Source organism: Passer domesticus, chromosome 3, assembly GCF_036417665.1.
Source record: "Passer domesticus isolate bPasDom1 chromosome 3, bPasDom1.hap1, whole genome shotgun sequence".
Classification (NCBI taxonomy): Eukaryota; Metazoa; Chordata; class Aves; order Passeriformes; family Passeridae; genus Passer; species Passer domesticus.
In genome coordinates this window covers 88211683-88227541 of record NC_087476.1, presented here as the reverse complement: position 1 = coordinate 88227541, position 15859 = coordinate 88211683, and the positions used below count along the sequence as shown (strand labels likewise).

The following is a 15859-nucleotide window of genomic DNA, read 5'->3' as shown; positions in this document are numbered from 1 at the left end:
AACACTGTCAGTGGTGGATTTCTAGGAAATAAACCCCAATGGTTTGCTTACTATACCTCAAAATTCCTCCCTCTTTCTCAGTAGATGTTCACCTTTACTGTAATTATTTTTTATGAGAAGAAAGTAGATGTTCACCTTTATTGTAATTATTTTTTATGGCAATTCTCTTCCATTAGTTTGAGGATCATAATGGAATAAATAGAAAAATGAGCTCCAGGCTGAGTATTTTGCATTGTAATCTAAATTAAACTAGTATTACAAATTTGTTTACATATCTCAGTTGAGCTATGCAGTTTCAAAAGTTACTTGCTGAATGTAAACATCTCTCCTGATGCTACATTACCCACTATATGCAGTAAAATATATTCTAATCTAATACAATAAAACTGAAAAACCAATATATGCTCCTATTTATTGAGAAATTGGACAAAAAATAGCTTATTGTCAGTTTTTAAAGACTGAAAATCAATAGATGATGAAAGGTTGTATTTTTTGTTACCATTAGACTGTTGACTCTAGCAATAAGTGAGATATGGATTATAACTGGGGGAGTAAAGAACTGGTGAGATATACAATTTGGAGCTTCTAGGGTTTTGTAGAAACTTAATTCCCAGTACTTGTGCAGTGGTGGCCATCTTGGCACTGCTGTTAATGCGCTCCAAGAGCACAGCTCCTCCATTTTGTTGACAAAGCCAGCTTTAAGTATCTTCCTGTCTTTACAAGCATTTCTAAATTAAGGGGACTCTTAATCAGACTTGCATCTGCTGACGATCACAAGCAAAGGAGATCCAGCTTTCACATATATTCACATCCTGCCAATCAAAAAAACAATAAACCAAAAAATCCTCAAACAACACTATGAAACCCCAGTTATTAGAGTGTCACCTCCCAGCTGCCTCTGAGTCCCCCTGGGTGAGTTAACAAGGGGGGTTCCCCAGGCGTGGCCCCACATAACAGCAAACACAACCCAACACTAGAGAGAAATCAAGTTAAATCAGATGTTCAACTTGCAAAAACCTTTAGTTCTCATGCTAAAGTTCCTGAGTCTGCCACCCTCACACACGTAAGGTTTTCCACATCCGGGCCCTGAGCACAGAGGTTCCATTCCAGCCTGCCATGTACACATGGCTCAGTCTTACCCTAAGTACATGGGCAGAGAAAGGTCTGAAAACCACAGATTTTTAGCACCCGTTTTCCCAGAGAAATTTATTCACGGGAGTCAGTTTAAAAAACTGAATTTCTATATTCGTTCAACAAAAATCGCAGAACCACGCAGAGGCTGGGAAGGCATTCTTGTCTCACAGTGCAAACATGGTAACATGGAATACTAAAAAAAAAATGCAGTGATAAAAAACACTGAGCTAAACATAAGTGCTGCACCCAAGGTCCTTAAATAGTGATCCATGCCAACATTTTTCCAAGTGAACCAGTAGGTATGACCATTACATATAAACCCAAATATAGATGTTCTACCCTGACTATATTTCTAAACTCTGGAACAGAGCCTGAAAGGATGCCAATTACAATAGGGAGTTAGGGCTGCTTTTAGGACTTATATTCTCTTTCTATGTTTCATAATCATACAGCAGCTCAGATCTTGCTAGATGGGGGTAATGCAGAAAATGCCTATACTGCCTTCAGATACACAAACGTTCTTCTCTGGAAAAGTGGGCAAGGACCACTGGGCCTGGATGTGATGGAGAACTAGTAAAGCCAGCTGACCTGCTTCTGCAGCAGCTGACTTTACAAATTCAGAGTAGTGTGCAGTTAAAAGTCTACAGAAAGAAAATTCCCCAAGACCTGGAAGGAGCTGACAGAGTGCGGAAATGGCTATCCTACTGCTGGCCCCAGTCCTGTGGTTCCCTGACATAAAACGTTTGCTTCAAACCAAGGATAGCACAGAGAGAACTAATTTTCATATCATGGTTTCCTTCTGTTTTCCCAGGTAGGAAGCTATTTCTTAAAAGGGGCTGTTACCACGTCTGCATAATCACATACCAAAAAAAGATTAATGTTGCTCCCGTAAGCTTTTGCTTAAGTATACCATGGAAAATAACTTTGATGAAATAATTTGCCCAGAGCACTGCTTGTCTGGAAGATTTCTATAATTTAACTGCAGTTCTGTAAATAATTTGGTGATAGACAGGCCATCAGCATAATTTGGTGCTAGACCCATGCAATGTTAAGGAAATGGCCAGCAGGCCAAAATTAAATCAACTGGGACCTAGTATGTACAATGCACATTAAGAACCAGTCCAAATCTATTATTTTTTGGAATATGCTTATTCATTTTAAAGGAAGACACAGATTTTTGCATTGGGAATTGACACAAAGAAATGTCATGCTTCTTCCCTGCGAGGAAAAGATCACCCACACAGCGTTAATCCTGCAGATCTTCATGAAGATGTACAATATTTTTGCACTGTAACACCCAAAAATACAGCCTTTTGCACCACTTTTGGACTTACCAGTAACTTTCACCAAAGTATCTCAGTTCTCCTGTGCTGATAACCTGTAAAATAGCAAAAGCCATTGCCCTGATTTTTACTCAAGCCATAAGCAGGTCTCCAAGATAAGAGGTACAAAATTGTATGCATGGTACATTGCACCTTTAATCATCTACCTACCTGAAATACTTAAGCAAGTAGTTAGACATCTAAATGGTCCAACTACAGGCTTAAAATAAATGAGTTTTGTAGTACATGACTGTGTCCACATAATTTGAAAACTGGCATTCACATCCCATCACAAGCAAAGTATCATTTCAGCTACATGCCAATCAAAAACTTAAAGTCAGTATTAGAGCCAAGAACAGGTCTAAGATTTAGTATTTCAGCTGAGAAGAGGGGAGAACAAACGACTGCAGGATGCTTCCCACTGCACTGTTTCATTTCTGGACAAACGTTTTGCCACCAGAAATGTCCACAATCAGCATTGCTTTCCATTTTCCACATCATCATAATGTAAATGGAGATACATTCTGGAAACCCTCAATGATTTTACCAAATGAGAAGGGAATGGCAGGGAAAATATAAAACAAATACTAAACAAAAGCAACAAAGCCATCCCTCTCAGCTCTACTGAAAAAAGGCCTCAAGAAGCAGACACATTTATACTTCTTTTTAACTGAAAATACAGAGAAGGAGGCGAAGTAGATAGGTTAAAAGGCAGCAAAAAGTAGTATAAAAAAGCCCACCAGGTATTGTAGCAAGAACCTCTAGATAAGCATCTTAAATCAGAGTAAATTACACACCTCATGCTGGTGACTCGGTCATGGGAAATTATGAAGCTACGTGATGTCTCATTTGTTGTGCTGAAAACAAATGTAAATAAATTACTGAGAGAATCTCATTTACATTTAGAAATTCATCCCGATGCATGACATGACTGCTGATGTTTTTTTAAATGACATTTTGAAAAGGAGTGCCACTATTAAAAACAGATTGTAGCCACCCCGGCAAAAGCCTGCCCAAGTGTGCATGTGTTTGTGCACGAGTGTGCAACGGCAGACATTCTAGAGAGATCTTTCAGCTCTTTGGAAAAAGGGCTTTATTTTACTGCTGCACAAGCAAAATGGTGGTGCCAGAAGACAAAACCATTGATATGTGTTCTTCTGTGTATTTTCCCTTCTCCAAGGGGGAAGCAGAAAGACACTGTTATGGATCAGTGCTGCCACTACAACAGAAAGTGCAAATACTAAAACAGTGGGAACAGAAGATAGTGTGGCACATCCCTCCATCATCAAGTGTAATAACACTTCCCCTTAAATACACAAACAAAAAAGCCTTTTGCTAAGCTTTTATCTCCTCCCTCCACATCTCACATTTTAAGCTGTCACTGAAAAAATTGAGAAGGATATCCAGGAAGCCATAAGATGGAGAGCAAGTTGAACTGCTGTTAGCTAAGCAGCACACATTCAGGCAAATATCCAAATGCTTTAGGAGCTGTCATTCTCCATCCCGCGTGGGAAGGCTGCGAAGAGACGGACTTGCTCGTATCATGATTGCTCTTATTATTACAGCAGTGAAAACACTGCATACTAATGGATGTGTTTTCAGAGAAAAAAGACTGTTAGATGGCTTTTCGACTCTGTGCTTGGCTGTCTGGGCTTCAGTATCTGATATATCCTATCCCTTTCTTTGCTTCCAAAACAGAACTCTAAAAAAAGTTTGCAGCATGAGGCAAATAAAGCATATTTCCAAATGGGGACATGACAGCGTTCTACAACCCCACATACGGCAGCATATTTACATAAGCCTGCATAGGTCAGAGAGTTTATTTGTTAAGGGACAAATAAGCAGGCCATGAAATAATTATTTTTCATTGTGCCCTGCCAAACCTACCCAGCCAAAGGCTAAATTGAGCTGCTATTGTGATTATTTGAACTGTGGAGCCAAAAGTCTTCACTGCAAAGCATCCCAGCTGTCCTAAATTTTATTCTGATGGCTAGTTTTCACACTAGCTTGAAACTTGCCAAAAATGCTCCACAAAACAGGCAGGCGGAAGGCTTGCTTTATCCAGACCTACATCAATTACTGATTTAGAGCTGTTCTGAGAACTTGATTATTAACAAATCACTTCCCAAAATTGTTATGACAAGATTCACATATGCAAATGGCAAGCTGCTCACATGTACACAGCTAGCAAAAGAAATTAATACAAAGGTTCCCAGATTTATTTATGGTTATTTCCTATTCTGCTTTACTGCAAATTAGCCACTAAAATATTAAAAGAAAGGAAAGAGATCCAGCTGCAGCATCACAGCTTTGACATATGGTGACATGGGAACATCCAGGCCATAACTGCTCAACATGCTTCTGCCTTCACCCACCTCCCCGGGGAAAAGGATCTACCAGTGCCTTCTGGCACCAGAGCAAGCAAAACCACCACGGCAGCTCTCAAGCTGCACGTTTGGCCAACACACCAAGAAGCAGGTAGGATTACTCTGAAAATAGCTCAGATGACAGGCTTGGGAGGATATTTCGTATTTTAAACAAGGTTGACAGTGGAGGAGGGGGAACAACAAATAGAATATTTTTTTAAACCTCATGCTTCAAAGCTCAAATTAATCCCTAATAATGAAAGATTAGGATGAGAACGTGTAGAGAGAAGATTATCCCAAGTCTGCCCATTGTGAAGCTCTTACAACTGTACTTGAGGTGCCTCGGGTTGGTCATTGCTAGAGACAGAGCAGGAGGATCTTGGGAACAATTAATTTTGTACTCTCTACATTTCATCTTAAATAACTAAGACACAAACAAAACACAAATAGGCTAATTGTTTTGGAGGCAGCAGGCTTATAAATAAATGAAATGCCATCACTTGGTATCAGGCTGTATGTACCACAACCCTGACCAGACAAGTGCAACTTGCTGCAGCTGCCCTCCTTTTCCTCCACACCTCCTCCTAGTCTTCATCCTGTTTGAAATTTCACTGTGATATCCTCAGGGCAGCAACCACTCCACATTTACACATGAATTAGAACAACACCTCTCACAATGGCATACCAGCCCTGATTGGACCTGGACTGCTCCTGGGAATGCTGCTGGGAATGTACTATAAAAAGAGCTCATAAATGTATAGAGTTCAGCACACTAACACACACACACCTCTACCTTTTAACACAGTTAACATCACCAGACTGTTAACTCTGTTTTCACAATAAAACTGCAGATTGTTTAATCCATTTCTAAGCTCCTAGATGGCTGCAGGATGTGCAGCTCACATTCAGCAGATCTCCACCACCAGGACACTCTGTGAAGTCAGGCCTTTGCAATGGACCCCTGCACTTACTGCTCAGTACAATGATAAAAATGCTACGAGATCATGTTATAGAGGTCAAGGCTTAAGGGTGAATCCTGCTAGGATTTGCATGGAAGCTGATCCAATGATGAGCTAGTGACATTCAGGATGGGCAACCAAAGGAAGCCACAAATGGTGTCAGCCACGTCACCCCTGTGCAACCATTACAGAACTAACCTGATTAGCCCAAATTCCCTTCTGATTTCCTTCCTTCCTTGGGAGAGGCTTTTGACCTTTGAGCTACTGTTTTAATATATTCTGAAATTTCAACTTTTGTGCATAATAAACTAGATATTTTCAGGTACTTCAGATATAAATAACTCAAATACAAAATTCTAACTTGCTCTAGTACACAGTCATGCTATTTTTAACCAAAAACATAACAAATAGATTTTAAAATCTTTAGCAACATATTTACATTTTTTCCAACAATTCTGACATACTAATTATTTTGCTGGACTTTTTCCTGAAGTACTATGAATGGTCAGTATGCTTCACAAAGAGCAAAAGAAAAAGGAAAGGAATGGGTACAGGTAAGGTGGCAAATCAATAAGTAACTTGAGTGCATCTATAAATTCAGGCACCTGAACCCGCTTTAAAGTCAGGTTCCATGTTGTAGCCACTCTTTCCAATAATTAATATCTAGAAAAAAATAGAAAAAATAGCCAAAAGGTAAAACATATTAAAAATCTTAATTAGAATAGAATGGGCACTTCATCAGACCTGTATTCTGCATTGATAGGGCACCAGAAACTGACAGAATTTATCATACAGATTGCAGCTGTTAGCAACTGCACTCATCTCTTTCAAAATAAAGTAATTTTTTAAAGTACAAATTATTTTTTGTTGACTGCCAAACAACAGATCTCTTTTATTTGCCTAAAAAACTCTACACAATCAAATTGTGTGTAAAATCCAAGATCATAATTCCTTCTTCTCTGGCTCCTGATGGGATGGCAGCATTACAGGGCCCTTTTTGTGCTTTTCTATGTAACTTTGCACACAGTGCAAATTTTGTCTATGGCATAAATGTGGAGATTTTCTGTCTCACAGAGATGTGACCCTCACTGCTGGACATTCCCAGCCTGAGCACTTCAGCTTTTACATGAACTGCCTGCAACTTATGACTTGACTCTTGTTCTTTTTGCCTGGGGTGCCCACGGCTCTAACCAAAGAAAACTCTGTCCAGAGTCACACTTCCAATGTCACACTTCTGGAGCAAAGATCCCTCAGGAATGATCTTTTTACTTCTACAAAGATAGTAAGAGACCGAGATCTACATGGAAGAGGCTACTGACAGCCCCACACACATTCAGTAATAGCCAGATATGTGACAAAGTCCAATTAAATCCTATTAGGGAATAATACAAATGACAGAGCCTAAAGAATACAGTTAGCTCCTAATTAGACAGCCCATAAATCTGTTCAGAACCTTCATAACTTATCACCAGAACAACAATCTCAAGACTTTTCACTGAGTTTCATTTTAACAGACCTGTTGTCCACTGAACCAACAACTCTACTGCTTACAGACAAGATATTTCATCAACTTAAATAAAATTAAAAGATGATCGTGCACTGAGCTTTCCTGAAATTGCGTAACATTTACATGGTATAACACATACTCTTACTTGTTCACTGCAGTCTGATTCAAAGTGCTATAAATATGTTTGCCCTTTCTGCTAAGCCCGCCTAAGGGATTAGCAACCCCCCAAAAGTTCAGTTGAATATTAACTGCATTAACTTTGCAGACTGTAACATACTGTTACACTCAAACAGCCTACGGTGTGGTATGGATGACTTGCTTAAAAAAAAATGTTTTCTTGCAAAGCCCAATTGCTAGAAAAAAGAATTTGTTCTGTCAAAGGGGGTGACCTCTTCCATTTAACTTCATAAAGCAAACAAAACAAAAGGGAGAACTTTACAGGGATGTCCAGAGAAATGTTTATCATTTCATCTGTCAAACCAGATGGACTTCCCTTGGCAACACAGCACCATCTCCACTCTACGTTAGAAATTAAGTCACTTCACTATGAAAAAAACCTGTGAAATACAGCAGCAAAAGTGTCATCTACTGTAGTAATGTGAACTCAAAAGCTGTAAAAGAAGTATGTTTGCTTACTTATTTTGCTAAGTAAGAAATGATTTGCATGCCAACTCCCATAAAAAAAACATGTGCTGGAAGACTCTTCAACACAATGTTATACAGCAGTGAAGACAAATAAAAAGAAGAGGAAATATTTAGAAGTTGGAAGAGGAAGAGTTGATAGGAGTGTGAAAGGTAGCTGACTTGAGTGACAAAAGTCAAGGAAGAGCAGATTCTTGAACCTCCCAAGCAAAAAGCTCTCAGGCAGAGGCGGGGGTTGACTGGCAGTATCTTATCAAAACATGAAGAAAGGGAAAGAGAAAGAAGAAAATGAGAAAGGCTGGGAGAAGTTTCTTAAGGTTAAGAGATAAAAAGTATTCAATATATTGCTAAAATACTTTTAAAGATTAAAAAAACCCTCCTTCATTACAACTGCAGTAATGAAAGAATTTAGAACCTGTCTATTATGGGATGAAAACAGAAATTACATAAGATGGGGGGTTTTTCTTTATAAAAATATACACAACAAAAACATTCTCTATACTGCTGTGGGAACACATAAAACTACTCAAAAGACCTTGATCCTGAACACTGCAATAAAACCTTTCTCATTTGGTCTTCAAGATCACGTCTGTATTAATTTGTAAAAACACATTCTCTCATACAAGGGACTTGGATGTAAAAGAAAATAAATCCAAACTTTGAGAATTAGAAACTATATTTCTTTATAATGCTGGACATTTACTTGCTTCTGCCATTCACCATCACCATTATGTTGTCTAGAAATGGAGACCAACAATAGATGTAGGTAATTACACAAGAACTTAAAGTGCAAAGAGCTTCAGACCACAGCATTAAACTGGAATTAAAGCTTTACAGGAAAAGAGAAATGTTTCACTCCCTGCAATCACCTCCCTCCCTCAAACACACACTGCACACCTGCTACCCACCAGCCAGATGGGACTGAATTCTCCCGAATCAGATCTTGGGTTTTTAAGCTCAGCTCGAGTTCAATTGGATTTCAAGACATGAAAATATATTATCATTTCACACTCAAAAAATTACACCAGTGTCCAAGAACTCCTAGTTTCAGTGCTGCTTGCACAATTAGATATGTATTGAAGTGGGATTATTGTCTCAAATGTCCAAATACAAATAAGTAAAATGCAGCTTTGCATCAACATTTAATTTAATTACATATGCTCATTTAATAAGTGAAAAACAGAAAAAATCTGATTTTAAATCATCAGAGCATTAAGTGAGATTGGGAATTTAGCTAATTTGTAATGTCCATTAGCATTTTTTTTTAAGTCCACAAAAGCAATTCAGCAGCCCAAACTCACTTAAACATTGTAGCAATTGGCCCTTAATGCACAGGTATCATAAAATATTAACACAAGTTAAGAAAGCACTGGGAAGCATTATATTCCTAGAGAATCTGCTAAGCTTGCACAATGTAACATTTGTCGTCAATAAAGTTTCTTCAGTTAAGAGATCTCTAGCCTGTTCTCCAGAAGGTCTAATTTTTCCTCCCTCTATTCCAGCAGCACAGCTCCACCAAGTCCCAGTTCCCTGCACTTCAGTGGAATGCCAGCAACTGGCAAAGTCACATTTTCAACTGGGATTGGTCTTTCCACGTTTTCCCACAGTCCCGAAACCAACTTCAGACATATTGGGGTTAACAAGTGACCGGTCATCAGCGAGCCAGTCTCCGCAGGGGCCGCGGGCATCTGGAAGCTGTTCTCGGTGGTGTTCCGCCAGAGCCGCGCCTGGCAGGTGCCAAGGTGCAGGAATGCGAGTCCTGCCCGCTTGGCCAGCCTTGGACTGACCTTTAGTCGCAATGGGGAACAGGACTTTTGTTAGCGAACATAGAGTTCTGGTCTACACATTTTTTAAATTGATTCTTTTATTGATGTGAAGTGCCCAGGTGCCCTCACGACAGTCACTAATATAGATTTCGAAAATAAAATTAATTAAGGGCCAGTCTGGACCACCTTTACTGTCACCATGCAGTACCCTTTTCTACAAGAAACAATGCTATCAACCAGCGAGCACGAGTGGAGTGTTTGAGGAGTATTTCATTACATCACAAAACACCTGACCATGGAGGTCAAGATCACTGTCACCTATCTGTGGGTACACACACACACACAGACACAGACACACACACATGCGCTCCCTCTCCTCTCCTACCTTCCAAAAGGGGAACCGAAATACAGAAAACTAAACTGGCCAAAGGCAGTGTAAGAGCTGTGCCGCTACATGCTCCATCCGTCCGGAGCACAGCACAGGGAGCGTGGCACGGGCAGGGCCTGAGCGGGAGCAGAGCAGCCTGGCACGCAGGCTAATCTGAATTACACTCATCCAGCCCTCGAAATGGTTCCTCATTAGCTGCGGGTTAATGGAGTTCCAATGAGTAGTGTTATTTTCATCCCCTGCCTACTGAATACAAAATTCATTTGCAAATATCCTGTAAAATACTGCAAAGCAAGCCAAAGAGATATGACAACATAAGAGGCATACTATTTATGGAATGCACTTACCGTCATTTAGAAAAGGAAGCTGACATGAGCAACAACCTAAATTTAGCAACACATTTAGTTTTTATTCACTAGTCACAATGACAACATTTCAGAAGGCTACTGCACACCTTGTGTGCTGAAAGGTTCCACTGAAATCAAGACAGACTTTGATCTGAAAGGAATTCGGGATCAGCTCCTTAATGAATACAACACTGAGTTAAATTAAGGCAATAATCATCTTGACTTTCTATTCCAAGTAGATATAAAATTACATTGATTGCAGGAAATGGTGGCATTCAAACAATACTGCAATGGCCAAAGCCTGGAAGCTAAATTCATTGTCAAGCTAAACTAGGCTTTCAGAGGGCACCATTTGATTTGAGGCAAAAAAGCATCTGCAAACCACACATTTTCAATTAATAGTGTAAAAAGCACAGAGTAATAAAGGAAAAACACAGGTCAATATGCCACATGCCACTCAAAGAAGCAGTCTCTGCATGAAAATACTATGCATATACAGACACATGTATGTGTGTGGGTGTATGTGTGTGTGTATGTGTGTGTGTGTGAGTGCATGTATGTGCTTGTTTTGGGCTTTTTTAATTTATTTTTTTAAGGCAGCCTGTACTACAAAGGCCAAATTTGAGATCCAGAAAGGCACAATGCATCTCTAAACAGCCTGACAATGCTCTTTTACCCACACTATCTTTACTTCAACGGTAATTTCAAATCAACAGCACACAAAGTTAAACCTAGTTATTTTGAAAACTCAGGAAAAGATTTAATTCAAACCCTTACCTTTGGCACCTTAAAGACTTTTGGCCATGACTTACCTGTATAAATAGAAAGAACTAATTTACTACAGAAATGCCCATGGGCAAACATGTTCTGGCTAATGAAGTGTTCAGCTTTTGCATGATTAACCAGCTGGTGGGGGTGGTGTAAAAATCACAGGGCATAAAATAATAAGAAAAATTGATTAGCAGCTCTCTTTTAAAGCATTCTATGAAAAATTTCTTTATTTTTTGCTGAGCAGTTTGGAAAGTGACTGTACAGAAAAATAGACTTAAATGACTTACCAAGGAGTCAGGCAGAGACTGCACCAGGCACTCACTCCTCCAAGACCTGCATCGCAGAGAGGTTCAAGTGAAAAGCAAGATACCAACCAGCACCATGGGTGGATTACTTATACAACAGGTCTTGCCACTAGTCATAAGGGTCTTTTTCTACTACATTGCAAAAGACATTATATAAAGTTAAAACCATGATTATGCCTTGACTCAGTTCAGTTTCTACCCCAATGCTCTACACTTGAACACCTGAGCTGGCTACAGCTATTCCTGTGAGCCAATTTAAGAAATGCCTTCATATGAGCCCTGGGATTCACATGCTGCTTAGAAATAATGCACATATTTAGGTGATGCCATATAAAAATATGGGGTTTGCATTTACTAGGGACAAAAATCATCTTGCCCTTCCCATCCTGTACCAGGGGTTCCTTACAAGCTCACATGCTCTGCCCTCAAAATAGGACCTAATTAGTGTACAAATATTTGGCAGACAGGTCACAAAAATAAATTTACCATTAACTTTCCCCTAAACCAAGGCAGGTTATCCTGGAGCAGCTTCACTTTATACACATTTGCTCTGGGTAACGCTTCAGCTCAGGTACAACTGGCATATAACAGTTTCTTTAAGAAAACACACATATTTTTATGGCATAGAATTACCGCAGAAATACGAAAAAGCTGCTGACATAAAACATATGTACCATGAATAAAAAATAAAAGCAAAAATTTAGGTTACAGAGATTTTGCAATAGGCCATCATAATACTCACAGTCCCTCTTTAAGGTCATTACTTCCATGGAAAATGCAAGTTCTACACCTATTAATGGACTTTCAAAGACTGGTTTACAGCTCTGTACCATTGGAGACACAGGCAAAGAATTTGCATCTCAGGGCTTTGCAATGTGTTCCAGCGCTGGGGATGCAAGCATAACTCCACTTATGGAGTTACTGGAACTTCATGGGCTGGGAACCTATATTAACTCCCTCTGGCAATTTACAAGCTGTTCCCTTATATCCACAGCTCTAACCATATTTCTAACCATAACCAGACATTGCCTCCTCAAGAGTCCTCTCTTGTGGTATGTGATGGTATATGATATACCTTCATATGCCCAGTTACCTGGATATTAATTCAGTTCTCATATCATTCTGGTATACTGTGCATGCTGCAGCTCAAAATACTCAATCATACCATGGGATTCTTTGTGAGGAGCAGTAATTTTACCTGAAATAAGAGTTATTTTTTTACGAAAAGAACCAAAGCAGAACTCTGAAGCCCATTTTCCTTCTTTTCATGACTCCTGTATTTACTTTAAGTACTGAGGAAGACCATATCATTTAAAATACACCCAAAGAAAGATGTTTCCATGCAGTTTCCCTATAGGAACCAGGCAGATTATCCTGAGAACAGATCGCTTCACACATACACCAAACATTCACACTGAAGAACTGGTCAGGCCCATGCAGGTTAGATAACTCTACAAATATTCCATAGAAGTCTTTCTTTCTTATCTGGTACATCTGAGAAACTTCTCACTAACTTCATGGTCAGCCAAGACTTCTGATATCAAAGAGGTTTTTGCCCATTTTCAAGGCATTATTGGATCATTGGATCTTTATACACTTGCATAGATCTTGCTTTCAAGCCTCCTCTAACTTTTTGGAAACATGTTAACACTCAAGAAAATGGGCATAGAACAGACATGAGCAAATTGAAATAGAGGAAAACTGAAAACACTGGCATTTCTCTCAGTACATCAGTTACGAAAGTGCTATTTCCAGATAGAATTCATCATAAAAAGAGAGATTTCTCTAAGCAAGAAGTAGCATTAAATTCCACTTAAGTCTAATTCTCTGGTCATACTTGAATCATGAGCCATTTCTAAAATGTCGCATAATTCTAACTCTGATGAACTGGGACCCTGACAACACTGGAGCTTGTAAGCTGTGTTTCAAGTTATTTTCAAACATGGTAACAGCCCAATATGGTTACAACACAATTTATTAATTGCAGCTAAGAAATTATGCTCTGCAGTATCTAAGTAACATCATAATTTTAGCTACCCTACTTGTTTCAAAAGTTAAAAAATGTTTAAAGCCTGTTTGCTACAGAAAGTGAATGCTTGTTAAAACTGTACTTTTTAAAGGAATTCAGAAACACAGATATGAGGCATAGCTGGTTTACAAAAGGCAAAACCTAATTCTTCAGACCGGTGCATCATACTCCAAAAACTTTAGATAATTCTCTGTTCGTTTACTTTTGAGCAATTGCTTTGGAAGAGCCCCCCAATGAGTGATGTTGCGTGCCCTGAAGAGGGGTCAAGCACAACATACAGGCTGCACACTGCAGACTTGCTTTCAAAGAACAAGCATACACAAAGGTATTTAGGTGCCTAACTCCACTTATATCCACTCTCAGTGAAATTGATAGAGTAAGTGCCTCTGAGGACATGATCCTTTTACATCAACGTGGATTCCTCAAATGGATCCAGGTCCATGCTTTTATGGACACCAAAACAGCAGAAAGTGAAAAATATTCTGCTTTGTGGCTTCTTTATCCTCTTCTATTGGAGTTTTTCTAAGGCCATGGTTCCTGGTAGAGGACACAACAACCAAACAGGCTGGTCTAATTAACCAGAGCTTTTCATACTAATTAGGAACAACATGAGCATTAGGCAATCAATAGGACACCTTATGCCACTGCTTCTTTAGTCTGCTTTGACTACTACTGGTTCAGCTGTACCCTTGAAGCATATTTGGAGGGTTCTTCCTGACACCCTCCCACACAGCATCAATTTTTAGCAACAATAACCTTTCCCATTACACTAGAAATTGATAAGCAACACTGTGAACCTATGTGCTGCAGCTAAAAGTCAGATGTAAAGTGCCAAAAGGATTTTTTTTTTATTTTGGTAAATTATTTTGATAACTTCTAATGTGATTATACACTTGACCAGAGAGTAACATAGCATGATACTCACCACACTGCAAACAAGTTGCATACAGACTTGTTTAACACACACATCCCACTCAGGAGCAAGGGGAGCCATGCTCCACCATTGTCTGTACACTCAGCAACTCACTTCCAAATTCATATAAAATAACAATGCAATCATTTTTTCAAAAGTCATTTAAAACTCTTTCTGAATAACTTCTTAAGGACAGATGGCAAGAAAATAATGTCTTAAGTACAGATAAAAACAGAAAACCTTTAAAGCATCTTTTCCAATTGAGAGGCTCAACTGCTAAAATTAGTTCTTAGAATTTCTCCTTTGGGTGCCAGTTAAGATCTTGCTCCAAATGACCACTAACAATCAATCCTACTGATTTTGAAATAATCCACAACTACTCAGTAAGACCTGTTTGCTAATTAGGTGCACGCAACCCCCTCACAAGACATCACACTCTCATACCCTTATTTTTAAAAATGCACTTTTGTTCCAGTGTCCTGAAACTAACTGTACAAACATGAAGAACTCAGATGCCCTCTCAACCCCCACTGGAAGTGACAAGCGAGTCCTTCTAAAATTGCAGACACATAGTGTCAAGTGCAGGTGTTTGTAAACAAGTTTGGAAATGTTTCTAATTATAAACCATAGGAGTTAAAATTAGAAGTCCAATCCGCTAGCCTTAAAAAAAAGAACTTCCAAAAGTGTTCATCTAAATGAGAGCAACTAGTGATGTTTCATTTAGTAACAAGAGCAGAATTCCTGTGCCAAGCAGCACACTGCTCTTTATCAAACTTTCCACTATGAGTTACATTTCTTTAAAAAAAAAAAAAAATTTGATAAGAATTTTAATTTGCTGTCATAGTATGATACTGTATATGTGAAAGTACAATCTAAAAATACCCTATTCACAGGTCTCCCGCGTTTCACATAATTATAAAGAGGGAAAAGAAATGTTCCCAAATCTTCTGAATCTGTCTTGGCTGACAACATCAAAGTTCAGCTTTTATGGGGAGCTTCCCACGCTGACCTTCTGAGAACTCAAACCAAACTCTGCTTCAGGGAGCCTTACCCTTCTGGATGAAGTTCTCCTCAATAACCTCAACTACTGCAAAGCTTGGCTTGCTTGGCACAAAACAAAACTCAGAAGGGCAATCCCAGAGCTCTGGCTGATGGAGATCACGGGAAGCTGCCACTGAACTTGAGGTGTCTCAGACTTGTCTTCACTACTCTGACGTGGAGGTCAGAAATGCTGCTCTAAGGAGCCACATGCTTTGACCAACACTTCAGAGAGAGGCTGAGTAAAACATGAATCCCTTATACACCATTTACAGTGTACTATGACAAGATAGTGCAGGACTATCTTGGACTTTACCTTTGCAGGAGTTTAGGGAGAAAGCAAAGCTAAAGGGAGAGGGAGCTCTTTTAAGG

General features: G+C 39.2%; 1 protein-coding gene across 17 annotated transcripts in view; it reads right to left on the bottom strand.

The window, feature by feature from the left end:
- The window catches only part of ESRRG (estrogen related receptor gamma), a 389256-nt gene that overhangs the window by 325606 nt on the left and 47791 nt on the right, over window positions 1-15859 (bottom strand). For 4 of the 17 annotated variants that reach the window (XM_064414191.1, XM_064414189.1, XM_064414197.1 and 1 more), the window contains exons 2-4: window positions 11490-11535; window positions 3254-3313; window positions 2469-2512 (exon numbers count right to left, since the gene is read on the bottom strand). The exons of 5 other annotated variants lie outside the window; for them this stretch is intronic. The gene's annotated coding sequence lies outside the window, so the exon portion shown is untranslated. Of the gene's footprint in view, window positions 1-2468; window positions 2513-3253; window positions 3314-11208; window positions 11244-11489; window positions 11536-15859 lie in introns of all 17 variants that reach the window. 8 more of the 17 variants (XM_064414190.1, XM_064414201.1, XM_064414200.1 and 5 more) reach the window with 4 other exon arrangements.